Source organism: Physella acuta, unplaced genomic scaffold (genome assembly GCF_028476545.2).
Source record: "Physella acuta isolate Inbredline_101_S28 unplaced genomic scaffold, ASM2847654v3 ptg002296l, whole genome shotgun sequence".
In the NCBI taxonomy this organism is placed as follows: Eukaryota; Metazoa; Mollusca; class Gastropoda; family Physidae; genus Physella; species Physella acuta.
In genome coordinates, this window is record NW_026733794.1 from 5041 (window position 1) to 19369 (window position 14329).

Genomic DNA, 14329 nt, shown 5'->3' on the forward strand with positions numbered 1-14329 from the left:
ACAAAATACCAGCTGTGTGCACACCACACTGATCCCGTTTGAAAAGAAAGCATTGTGTAGCCAAATCAGCTGATAAACACAGGCCATGGTATAGAGCGCGTTGTGGTACACACTTTAGAAACGTATTCACAAGACATGAACAGTTGTCAGGATGCTCATAAGGTAAACAGACGTAATAGGGGTTCATTTGCAACAGTCGAAGGTGAACGAGTGACCACTGAAAGCATCACCGAGGTCACTTTACCAAGTCGCATTAAAATAAATAAATAAACGTAGATATTTTTATTCGAAAAAGATAATCAGGTGTGTTTGTAAAATAATTTTTTGAATAAAATTCAATTTAAAAAACAAGAATTAAAAACAAACAATACTTACTAGTTGGTGCCACCGGTATTCGATCCCAGTCGAGCGTTGTTGTGATAGATATTCCGGGGGAGACGAGCGCGCAGGTTGCTTACAGCGGGCCGAGAATCAGCGACTGTCCACAAGCGACGCGCGCACTCTGTTATGAGAGGGATCCCGCCGGCATCCCTCGCCTTGGACGCCACGGTATCCAGTGTGAGGCTGTTTTGTTTCGCGTCACGTGGTCCGACTCAGCCAATAGGTGCAAGGGTTTACCCAGGGGAACCCCATGGCGTCAGGAAAAAGGGGAATAAAAAAGAAAAATCTCGTCTAATGTCGGCAAACAAACGAATGTAATGAAACGATACTTGGCAATATCGACCTAGGGGATGGTGGCCGAAGAGGATTTAAATGAAGAAATCAAATTTCTAATCAAATAATAATAACAAAAAATCTACTTTCGTTGATAACATTCAAATTTAATTTAAAAAAAAAAGTTTTTGTGTTGAAACTGTAGCCTATATTGATATAACGTTTTTTTTTATAACTACACAGTGTGTGCTTAGCTAATGTGTAAATAGACGAGTGGTGGTCGTGTTACGCTCACTTGAGCACATGTGTAAGTGTCAGGACGGTGAGTGGATGGGGGAGGGGAGGGGATGCCAGATTTGTATTCTATTTTTTGCCCCCAACGATAATGGACTTGTTGTACAGGCCAACTCCTCCCCCCCCCCCCCCACTCAAGCAAATATCTGCAGGCACCCTGCAGTTTAAATGGAACCTGCAATAAATGGTTGGCACACAAATACATTTACATAAACCTGTGGATGTGCTTGAAACGATATACTTGTATGCATTCTGTTGTAGCTGTTCGCGTGTGCCTGTGTGTGTGTGTGTATGTGTTCAAGGATGGTCGAATGTGTTTGCATGTGTGAATATCAAACACGTGCGCTTGTGCATACGGGAGAATGTGGTTGTATGTATATGTATATATAAGTGTATGTCATATAGACAACAACAGTGGACACGAGAACATAAGGTCAAACATGTATGTATGTATGTGTGAGGATGTTTGGGGATAAGCACACGTGAGTATATATCCGGTATGTATTTGTGAGAATGTTTATGTTTGTGTGTGTATGTATAATAATGTACCGGGGTGTGTGAGTGAGTACAGGTCACATGACTATCAGATGACAACTAGGAACACCAGGTTACTGGGGCATTTTAAGGGCAGGTTGTGGAACATCGTGTGGAGGGGGAGGGTGGGTTGGACTGTTAGGGGGGGGGGGGGGGGGGAGTCGGTGACAGGGGGAGGGGGAGTTATGATGAAAATTTCATCACTAGATGGCCCGTTGTGGGGTTTATTTCACGAAAAATTTCGGGGAGATCGCTAAAAAAAAGTGTCGGCTTTAATGTTTAAAAACAAAGAATTCCATTTAATTAAAATGGTGCAATATTGATTGCGATGTGTCTGCGTGGCCTAGTCGGTAGAGCATCAGACACATTCGCTGTAGGTTTCGTTTTACGAGAGAAGGCACATGTCGTGTGAGGGTATATATGATATCTTGTCGTGTGAGGGTATACATGATATCTTGGTAGTGCTGGTAGCGAAAGTCAGGTACAGCGATATGTCATTGTGTAACTAATATGGCGTTTCATGTCACTGATTCTCTCTCTCTCTCTCTCTCTCTCTGTGTGTGTGTGAGTGTGTGTGTGTGTAAGTGTGTGGGCTGGAGTTGTTCTTCTTGTACAACAGCTACACAGCTACAAAATAACATAGAATACATCACACACACACTCACACAACTACAAACTAAACACAGAATACATCACACACACACACACTCACACAACTACAAACTAACACAAAATAAATCACACACACACTCACACAGCTACAAACGAACACAGAATACATCACACACACAGCTACAAATTAACACTACATGCCTCACGCACTCACACAACTACAAACATTCACTGTTTACAAATCGCGAAATTGACCCCGAGCTTTAAACCCCCCCCCCCCCCCTCCCCTTCTACACAGCTTTAAACCCCTAATGGAGTACAAGTGGAATTATTTTTACTCTCTTAAAGGCGGCCGACATTTTGATGTATAACATCAGTGGTAATTGAATCTCCTCGACGAGAATCCACCCCCCCCCCCCACACCACCCGGGCACTTGAAGTGTATTTGTACATCTTTAAGTGCTGTCCTTCAGCGCTAGCCTATCACAAACCGCAGCATGTACTCGCCATGTACTCGCCATGTAGGCATAGGCGTATGTGGCAGGATCCAAGGGCGTGTCCAGAGTGGCAGTACCCCCCCCCCCCCCCAATGTAGGGGGGTCTATAAATGTGGTTACATGGTAAACAATGTAAGTAAATACACTTAACATAGGAGACAGTATAGTAGAGCTTAGGTTAGGTAAGTTAATCCTTATCTGACCCCTACCTAACCTCAATTTAAATAATCTAATTAAGCTGACGATAAGCTACTTATACTACGGAGATTGTGGTTATATTGAATATATAAAATATGAACCCCCCCTCCTGCCACCTAATATCTCATGAAATGTTATCTAATATTTCAAACAAACGCCCTAATTTAAACCACATCTAGGGTACCCCAATATACGACACCATTGGACACTCTTTTGTTGTTTTTTAATACAAATAAATTATTGAAATCTTATTATATGTAAGAGGAAATCGTATTCAACTTGATTTGAAACAGTAACAAAAGCCTAAAATTGATGTATAATAGTAACATTACATAAGACACACGTGTCACATTAATATACCCAAACAACTCCAAGTAGTAGATCTCTTAAACAAAAACAAAGAAAAGGCGAAGTTGTTGAGAAAATCTCAATTATCATCTTAAACACTAGCTGTAGAAACTTGTACAACACAATATTGTCACAGGGGGGATGGGGTGTAGGAGAGGGGGAGATGAGTAGACAGCATCGGTGACACCATTCTTGGAGGTGACACATACCATTTTAACAACTTATGAAAGTTACATGCATTTTTAAGTATAAATAAGATCATAAGGTATTTAGTACGTTAAATTATACTTTTGGTTGATGGGGAGTTGACACCCTGGGTTACAGTGTCGGGTGTCACCAAACCCAGTGACGCCACTGGCATAACAAACTGAGAGTTTCACATTTAGTCTTAGTTATAGTTCCCGACCTGGCGGTATGTGGTGATACCTGGAGTAGATCAAGTAGATCAAGTAGAGTTCATCTGTTTATATGACCTCGGCATATGAAGAGATAATGTGGGATAAGGGATAATATGCACGTCTTTTACTTTCCTAAACATGAGCCAGGTACCCATCTAAGCTGGTTAGACTCATGCACGTCCTACGAACTCTAGCCCGGGATCCGAACTCGAGACATTTGGGTTAGCAGTCATGCACTCTACCATGCATCCACGCCGTCCCATAAATTACTATACTTACAAACAATTCAATCTATTTTCTTAAAAATGGTATCTTTTAAACCTACAAATTGGCATCCGCGGAATGTGATTATTTTTCATTTTCAATTGGTTGAAATTTTTAACAGACATAATTTAAAATGTTCTTTAAAAAAACTAAAAACAAGAAATTTTATAATTTATTTTCTAATGAATTTAACGAGATAACCGTTTTTTTTTACCAAGTTTTTATTTTTTTAACAATCGGTGTCCTGATTAAAAACTCTTTCTCCGAATAAGATTTTAAAAATAAATTTGTTCACGAATTTTATAAACATTTCGTTTATTCAAACAACTGCCCATGCCAGCGGTCAACAGCAATGATCTTGACTGACCGACTGGCCGACCGACACAACTGCCTTGACAGCGGTCAACAGCGACGATCTTGACCGACCGGCCGGCCGACAACTATAAAAGCAATGAAACTTATTTAATACATTAATGGACATTGCTTGCTCGTGTGAGTTCGATTCAGGTGTTAAAAAATTTGCTGATTAAAAAAAAATAAAAACAACATTGGCTGTGCTGTCTTCTTATCATTGGCCGACAGCTCTCTAAAGAAAATGTCTGCGTAGACAAAAAATCAGACACTTCATTGGCTAAATTGGACACTTTGTTTAGCAGAAATCAGCTTAAGTGTGGGTCAAGGTCACTGGAACTATTACCCAGGTACGCGACATGGAGGCGATAGAATCGGTTGATGACGTGTACGTTTACTCACCCATTTAGTGAGGTGGTAATAAATAAAGACTGCGGGTGTGTGAGTGAGAAACGGGTTTGATGTGGCAAGAGCCACTATAGCGGCATCACTTTCATGTGACCCCCAGTACAAATTACATTGACCTCTAGTGCTACTGACCTCATGTGAAACTATGACCCCCATAGGGCCAATAACCTTAACCCTTAGTGCCACTGACACGGACCTTCTCCAGCTACTAAAACTTTACTCAGCTTCTCACTTGCATTGTGAAACCTTGCTACTAGTTTATGACATTAACATAAGCTATCTTCGAAAATTCCAAAAAAATATATATATACGAAAATTCTAATTTATTTTCAAATCTAATTTCTGGTTCATTAATGAACAAACTGAATTTGAAACACCTGCGTTTTTTTTAAATCAAAGTAAGAACGGGTTAGTTGTGATGGTTGATAAATGAACATATGTGTGAGGTTGTGGGTATTAGTGAGGAAACAGTTTGTGGGGATTAGGAAACAGCTTGTGGGGATTAGGAAACTGTTTGTGGGGATTAGGAAACAGTTTGTGGGGATTAGGAAACTGTTTGTGGTGGGGATTAGGAAAAAGTTTTTGGGGATTAGGAAACTGTTTGTGGGGATTAGGTAAAAGTTTGTGGGGATTAGGAAATTGTTTGTGGGGATTAGGAAAAAAATTGTGGGGATTAGGAAAAAGTTTGTGGGGATTAGGAAAAAGTTTGTGGGGATTAAGAAGCAATTTGTGGGAATTAGGAAAAAGTTTGTGGGGATTAGGAAACAGTTTGTGGGGATTAGAAAGCAATTTGTGGGGATTAGGAAAAAGTTTGTGGGGATTAGAAAGCAATTTGTGGGAATTAGGAAAAAGTTTGTGGGGATTAGGAAACAGTTTGTGGGGATTAGGAAAAAGTTTGTGGAGATTAGGAAACAGTTTGTGGGGATTAGAAAAAAAATTGTGGGGATTAGGAAAAAGTTTGTGGGGATTAGGAAAAAGTTTGTGGGGATTAAGAAGCAATTTGTGGGAATTAGGAAAAAGTTTGTGGGGATTAGGAAACAGTTTGTGGGGATTAGAAAGCAATTTGTGGGGATTAGGAAAAAGTTTGTGGGGATTAGAAAGCAATTTGTGGGAATTAGGAAAAAGTTTGTGGGGATTAGGAAACAGTTTGTGGGGATTAGGAAAAAGTTTGTGGAGATTAGGAAACAGTTTGTGGGGATTAGAAAGAAATTTGTGGGAATTAGGAAAAAGTTTGTGGGGATTAGGAAAAAGTTTGTGGGGATTAGGAAACAGTTTGTGGGAATTAGATTGTATAGCCAGATGGTCATATGTTACAGTACAAGGGCATCAATTACAAGAAGCGGTCACGATCTGATATGGGCTCAAAATGTCTAGACTTAAGTTAACGTAAGCACATGCTACTTTACTGGAATTTATCTTGATGATTTAAATCCATATCGCCACAATCGATTCATTAGCATAACCAAACGTAGCCTAAATTAAAAATCCTAATCCTTATCCTGAACCGAAACTTGAATATAAGCCCCAAACAATTTGTGAACAACTTCTTAAATCAACATCAACAGAATACGCATGTCAGTTTTTATTCCCATGGTTCTAAAGTTTAACAATCATAAATTATAAAGCCCGCTTTGGACCCCAACACAACGTCACCACAACCCCTCCATCCATGAGCCAGTGCAACGATTCAATAATGAAATTCAATAAGAGATTTTCTCGTGACAATAAAAACGGACAAAAAAAAAATGTCCCTATAACCATGGAATTATTAAATCTAATTTCCTGTGACAAAAATTGTTTAACTCGCGAATATCTAAAATTACATCTCCAATCAAAATATAAATCCAGCGTCCTTGACCCGAGCAGGGAGTGATTTGCACGCGCTACTAATTAGACTGTAATCAGGTGAAAGGTGCCCCCGGACCACTGGCACTGGTTCAAAGGCACCCCTCTCCACCAAACAGAAAAAAATATATTGCTTCAATAGGCGCCCCCCCCCCTCCCAGCAGGAAAAGACATACCAGGCAAGTGTCATTGGTTCACCGGGTACCCCATTCTTACCCCAATCCTCACCCCATCCCCACTCTGAACCAGACAAAATGTTGCTTCAACAAGCCACGCCCCACTACCCTACCCCCCCCCCCCCCCCCAACCACGGGTCGAAAATAGACTGGGTGACAGCGAAGTGTTATATACGTCTGCTGTTCACGAACACTCGGGGAATAATTTAAAGAAAAAAATTCTGTTATCAAATAGCCACTCACAAAAGCTTAATTTCTTAGTTTAGTTACCCAAAATATACACATACATACATGCATATATATACATGCATGGATACATGCATACAAACATACATATATACACATATGCATCGAGCGAGGAATACTGATTCTCGTTGCATTCAATTTTTGCCTTTAAAAAAAACAAGCATCATGCAAGTGGGACGATGGGTACCTAACTCAGGTTAGGGAAAGTAAAGGCGGCTAGATGGATGGATAGATTGATAGATGGATAGATGGATAGATAGATAGATGGATAGATGGATAGATGGATAGATGGATAGATGGATAAGTGGATAGATGGATAGATGGATAGATGGATAGATGGATAGATGGATAGATGGATAGATGGATAGATGGATAGATGGATAGATGGATAGATGGATAGATGGATAGATGGACAGATGGACAGATGGACAGATGGACAGATGGACAGATGGACAGATGGACAGATGGACAGATGGACAGATGGACAGATGGATAGATGGATAGATGGATAGATGGATAGATGGGGGTCTACGACAAATTCCCGAAAGACACTTGTCCGAATGCCGTTTGCCCGAAGACCGATTTCCCGAATGGACACTTGCCCAAATGCGACAAATGCCCGAATGGACACTTGCCAAAATGGGACAAATGCCCGAATGGACACTTGCCCGAATGGGACAAATATCCTAAAGGACATACATATGCGCTGAAAAAAAATTAATTTAAAAACCAGCACACTCGTGCACACCGATTGCAGATAGCTAACCTAAGCTGACATCCATACCCACATTTTGTGACAGGTCACGTCCTCATGTGACCCATCTCGCGAGCCTGGTTTTGACAGAAAGAATAAGACGTAATCCCCCCCCCCCCCCCCCACCCTTGACCGCCATCTAATAGCGGGTCTTACGTGGGCTCCGCTTGGCTCTGTGTCCTGTGGATTAGGGTTGGATACTTGTAACCCGCTGGATAACCAACAGACGATTAGGATTAGGGCAATCAGGTAATCCATTGACACCTGTAATCTCTTAAACGCGGAGTCGGGTTAAGGTAGAGGACGTTGAGGTGATTGAGGCAGATACGTCTTGTCATGTCTGCTCAGACTTTTCCTAGTCTGTTTTTTGTCTGTTTCAATCTCGATGTGCTGGTAGGTTTAGATTGGCACGCAGCTTGTGACACGTTTGTGACATTTTTTGTGACGCGTTTGTGACATTTTTTGTGACACGTTTGTGACGTCGACTAGACGCGTGGGTGACGCATTCAGCTAGGACAAGAGACTAAGTTTGGCCAGATTTTCATTTTCTACTCGCTCTGGCAGGCCAAATATGAACTTGGCCAAAAGTTTGGACTAAGCTAGAAAATAATTTGGCCACCCAGGTGCACTTACAAGGCCAATTATGTTTGGGCTTTGATAAAGGTTTTTTTTATTATAAAAACCTAATAACTTATATATAACTACATCTCTCGCTCTCTCTCTCTCTCTCTCTCTAAATATATATATATTGTTACGATCCCAAGTGATCATTACCTGGGTTTGGTCCCATCGAGGAGGGCCAGGTAATTAAAATGAAATGCTTAGGCATGTTAATGCACTGGCCAGCATAGGCCGTGAGAGTCTGGGGGTCTTGACGGCCACACCACGGATTAGATTACGCTGTGGGCGGTGCATACCTGGTGTCTTGGGGGACTCGGCTATTAACGTGGACAACAGCCCATAAATTACCTGGTGACACCACGTGCTGACCGTTGATGCTTGATCTAGGCTAGTGACGGTCCGTGTTTTACGGCTGGGAAAACCTTCCAAATCGGAGGGGGCCGAGTGGACCGTCATGGACGGATATGACCTAGGGTCAGGCCTTAATTAAAATCGTTCCCACGGTGTAGAACGGGGGACGAGTACTTTAGGAGGGTAGACCGGAGACTCTCGACAGATACTCTCGACACACACACGGAGACGGACGGACGTCTCGGATAGCTAGGTTTAGAGAAGACAGACATGGGTCGTCTTTGTGAGCTAGTGGAAAGCCACGACATGTTTTAGACTTAGGCTAGGCTAGACGGTTAGGGACAAGTAGGGTAGTCGTACTAAGTGCTTTAGTTGTTGTAGATAGTTGTGTATTTTTCCTATTGTGTTCCATGTGGTGGCGGGTTAATGTTAGATGTTGTATTTTGTGGCGAATAAATAGAGATTACTGAAGTTGGCTTTTATTTATTTTTATTTTTCTTCTTCTTGTTTACGGTCCCCTGACTAGTTCGAAAGGATTAGAGAAGGGGGTACGTAACAATATATATATATATATATATATATATATATATATATATATATATATACATACATACACACCATTTATATATATATATACATATATATATATATATATATATATATATATATATATATATATATATATATATATATATATATATATATATATATATATATATATACATATATATATATATCATATATACATAAATAAATTTATATTATATATATATATATATATATATATATATATATATATATATATATATATATATATATATATATATATATATATATATATATATATATATATATATATATATATATATATATATATATATATATATATAGTGTGTGGTAGAAAAATCAGAGACTGCTACGGCGCCAAGACTTGTAGCTGCTCAACTGGGGGGTCTTTATAGGCGGAGGTGTCCTGCGCCCCATCCCAACGGAGGTGTTCAGCGCCCCACCCCTAGACCCCCCTCGTGGGACCGCTGAAAGGCTGTGTACGTGTGAGCATGATTTAGCGGGTGTTGGGGAAGATGTGACCCCGGCCATGATGGGAGGAAGTGGTCAGAAAATGTGTCACGTGCTAATTGGTGTCTGGACCCCCGGATGGGCTGGGAGGAGGGGGTGGGGGAAGGGGGGGGGGGAGAGTGGGCTGTAGGGGGGTGTTTTCTTTCGGTCAGTCACGTACCGGTCTTCTGGTGGGGAATTTGTTTTGCTCTAATAACTGCTCGGTGCCATGGCTTGTGTATCAGATGGACGGGGTTTATCTGTGTGTGTGTTTTGTGTGCGTGTATGTGTGTGTGTGTGCTTTGTGTGCGTGTATGTGTATGTGTGTTTTGGTGTGTGTGTGTGCTGCCAGGTCTAGCGTGGAAATGAACATCTAATTTGATTCACGTTGAGCTCGCTTAAAGAAACATTTTTTTTTTATCATCGGAATCTCTGCGGGTTAAAAACTTTTAATTGACCACTGTGATCCTTAAACTTTGAATTGACCACTGTGATCCTTAAACTTTGAATTGACCACTGTGATCCTAAAACTTTGAATTGACCACTGTGATCCTAAATCTTTGAATTGACCACAGTGATCCTAAAATTTTGAATTGACCATTTGATTAAAACGTTGAATTGACAACTGTAATCCTAAAACTTTGAATTGACCACTGTGATCCTAAAACTTTGAATTGACCACTGTGATTCTAAAACTTTGAATTGACCACTGTGATTAAAACTATGAATTGACCACTGTGATTAAAACTTTGAATTGACCACTGTGATCCTAAAACTTTGAATTGACCACTGTGATACTAAAACTTTGCATTGACCACTGTGATTAAAACTTTGAATTGACCACTGTGATTAAAACTTTGAATTGACCGCTGTGATTAAAACTTTGAATTGACCACTGTGATTCTAAAACTTTGAATTGACCACTGTGATTAAAACTTTGAATTGACCACTGTGATTCTAAAACTTTGAATTGACCACTGTGATCCTAAAACTTTGAATTGACCACTGTGATTAAAACTTTGAATTGACCACTGTGATTCTAAAACTTTGAATTGACCACTGTGATTAAAACTTTGAATTGACCACTGTGATCCTAAAACTTTGAATTGACCACTGTGACCCTAAAACTTTGAGTTGACAACGTTGATTCTAAAAATTTCAGTCGTTAGTTAATTTTTTATGAATTTTTACAAAGTTAAACATTGTGACTTCTAAGACTTCCGTGTCGTGTTTCCTACGACAATTTTTTCCCGTTCACTAACTTTATTTGGACCTATTTTGATATTCCAGGTTCTAAAACCAACAGTAAAAAAAATCGCATGTTTAATGCCAGAAACATTTTTAATCATTACAATTTTTATTTGGCTTTATAAATGTTTATGTGGCATGTCAAAACACCACGTCTAGAGTGAATGTAAACATCCTTTGTTTTTAAATCACATCAACAACCCAAAGCACCTGAGTCACACCACGGCCACAGGAATAATCCTTCTAGATCTTTCTCCCGCACAGCCTTGGGTTTATAATTCCACGAACAAGACTGTAGCTGTTCCCTGAGACCCTCTTTAAATATACCAGGAAAGTTTCAGAATTCACTAGACTAGGCTACTTCTAAAGAAAAACCTAAATTCTTTTTTTCTTATCACTGCCAGCACTTTAAAGTACTTTTATATCCAACTCAGTACTCCGGGGTGAAGGGGGAGGGGATGGGAGAAGAAAAGGGGGTGGAGGTAGAAACTGGCCAAAGTATTTCTATATAAATTGTAAAACTCTGTTCAGTACTTCATGATTGTATACGTTCCGATTAGGTCTTGGGAATTAGATTAAGATATTTTGTTCTAGAGGAAGCTTGAACATTTCTGGGGAGGGGCTGGGGTGCACAATGATTCAAGAATATTTTCTATGCAAAATTAATATTTTTTCCCGGGGGATTGGGGCGGGTTAGATCGGGAGGGGCGGAGAGATGACTGACACATAAGCTAAAAAGGAAATAATTCAGGCCATCAAAGTTTGGCCACCAAGGTATGGCCATCAAAGTATGGCCACCAAAGTATGGCCACCAAAGTATGGCCACCAAAGTATGGCCATTTATTGACATGAAATATCCTGTCAACGACTAGATGTGTCTCAGATTTTTTCTTTAACTACGTCAATAATCTCCCTCGTTTATTATTCATCACCAGTGACACCGCAGTTGTGTCCCCTGACTTCCATTTTTCTATCCTAAGGGAGCGGTCTCTCGCTATTGTCTTGTTGTGATTCCTTTCAAAGATCTTTCTTAATGAGATCTTCCTCTCCCGTTCAAAGATCTTTCTTAATAGGATTTTCCTCTTCCGTTCAAAGATGTTTCTTAATAGGATTTTCCTCTTCCGTTCAAAGATCTTTCTTAATGGGATTTTCCTATCCCATTCAAAGATCTTTCTTAATGAGTTCTTCCTCTTTCCTTCAAAGATGTCTCTTAATGAGATTACCCCTCTCATCCAAATATTTTTAACGAGGTCTACCACTCACAATCAAAGATGTTTTTTTAAATTAGATCTACCCCTCCCATTCACCCCCCGCCCTCCCTCACCCAGTTGTGTCAACTTGACATCCCGTCTCACGCATGCGCAGTAACGGACTGACAGTGACACACATAATTCAATTATCTGACAGAAACCATGACGTAAGGCAGATATAATGCTGAGAATGATTCAGGATTCTTCTAACCCTATGCAAATAGCTCGACCTCATAATGAAGGATGAAGGCTATAATTGATAATTGTAAAAGTTGGGGGGGGGGGGGCATTTGGAAGAAAGGAAAACAGCCGATTGGCTACAATGAATAGACAGGGAAGGGGGGGGGGAGAGGTCACATAATTTTTATCTTACTGTTAGAATGTCGATATTGTAAAATCACTTCATTTTAGCTGATAATTGAGAATGTCGACGTAGTAAAATCAAAACATTTATGCAGACCACTGGAATATTGGTGTAGGTGTTTGTTATCGACACAATGATTAAATCATCTACTCTGTCCACCACGCTGGTCTAAAAATAGATTAGTTAAAGCAATAGCGTTATAGTAATGATGGAGTGATCGTTTTTTTTTAAGGTTTTACATCGGTCACAGTGTAGGTGGGTGAATTTGTGGTCAAATATTTTAACTCAAAATTTTAGTCAAATATTGTACTCAAATATTGTAGCTCAAATTTGTTGTCACAATTTTAACTCAAATTTGTGGTCAAATATTTTAACTCAAAATTTTGGTCAAATATGGTAACTAAAATTCGTAGCTCAAATTTGTGGTCAAATATTGTTCAATGTGTAACACTATGAGTGTAGGTTTGTGTGTGTGTGTGTGTACGTGTGTGTGTGTGTTTGAGTGAGTGAAATAAAAAAAACAAATGAACATAAATTCCTTTTTTTGCCTGATAAATTACCGCCAAGTGATGAACGACCCCCCCCCCTCCCCAAGTAGCATGTATTGCAGGGGAGTCGGGAATGTAACAGCTTGGTTAGAGCAAGGTTTTCGGTGGTTACTTCAGTTCTACGCAGAGGCGTCGCTAGGCGGGGGGCTGGGGTGCGGACCGTACCGGTTGACGGCATTTAGGGGGAGGGGGGGGGTGACACCATGACGAAAGTTGCAAAATATATTGAAGAAATATGCTTTTTGCCAGTTCAATTAATGATTAATTAGAATTAATCCATCTATATTAATAACTGTCTATAGATGAACACCTTTACTATTAATTGTGCACACTTTAAAACTGTCACCCAAGGGTTGGGGGGGGGGGGGGGGTGCTGTAATACTAACTACAAACTTTACTTAGGGAAAAATGGTTTTGTGTAGTATTTTGAACAACTGATAGGTGACGGGGAGACGGTGGCACAAAGAAATGTATTAATTTACAATGGAAAGGATGCGTTATCTAGATGAATTAATTGGTGGATTCTGAGAATTAATCAAGATGCTAGATTAAGCATATGGAAGAAATGAATTTTTGTTGTATATTAAGCAGTTTGTGTGCACGTATTTATGTATACATAACTATAGGATAAGTGTATAGATTTTTGTATTTGAACTCCAGTTTTGGGCCCCACCTGTTACAAGATAAAATATAAAACCAGAGGCATACGATGTGTAATTAAACAAAAGCTTTCTCTCGATTCTTCCCTTCCTTCCGTCCATCCGTCCGTCCTGCCTTGCATTATTACTGAAGACAAAACAAACTCACGCGGGATCTCTCGCCTTGGGACTGGGGAGGGGAGGAGGGGGGTGTGAGGGTGGGGGTAATGATGGAGATGACGACCCAGCCCCTGTGAGGTTGTTGGGCTATAAATTCCTGACAAAAAAAATTGTCAACATTATTTATTTATAGGCTAGCTCCCGCAGTTTTGCTTTCGTTTTTTTTTTTTTTGAAATTCTCGAAAGACGAAAGCCCAGAGAAAGGGGACGGTACTCTAGCTTTCTGTGTGGAAAAACGAAGGGAGTTGTTAATCTTGGATGGAGCAGACGATTTCTGCTAAATTGAATGCAGACGATCGCCCGAGTTTTGATAAGAGAATGAAGATGTTTTATATAGGCCTATTCTGTGTCAAATTTGGACTCTTAAGCAAGTAAAAAAAAAATCTTTGCACAGTTACAGTTGCTTTCTATTTTTCTTTTCAGAAAGCTGAAAGATTATCTAAGAAATGTCTTAAAAATATTTTAATTAGATTTAAAATTTAATTTAGATATTG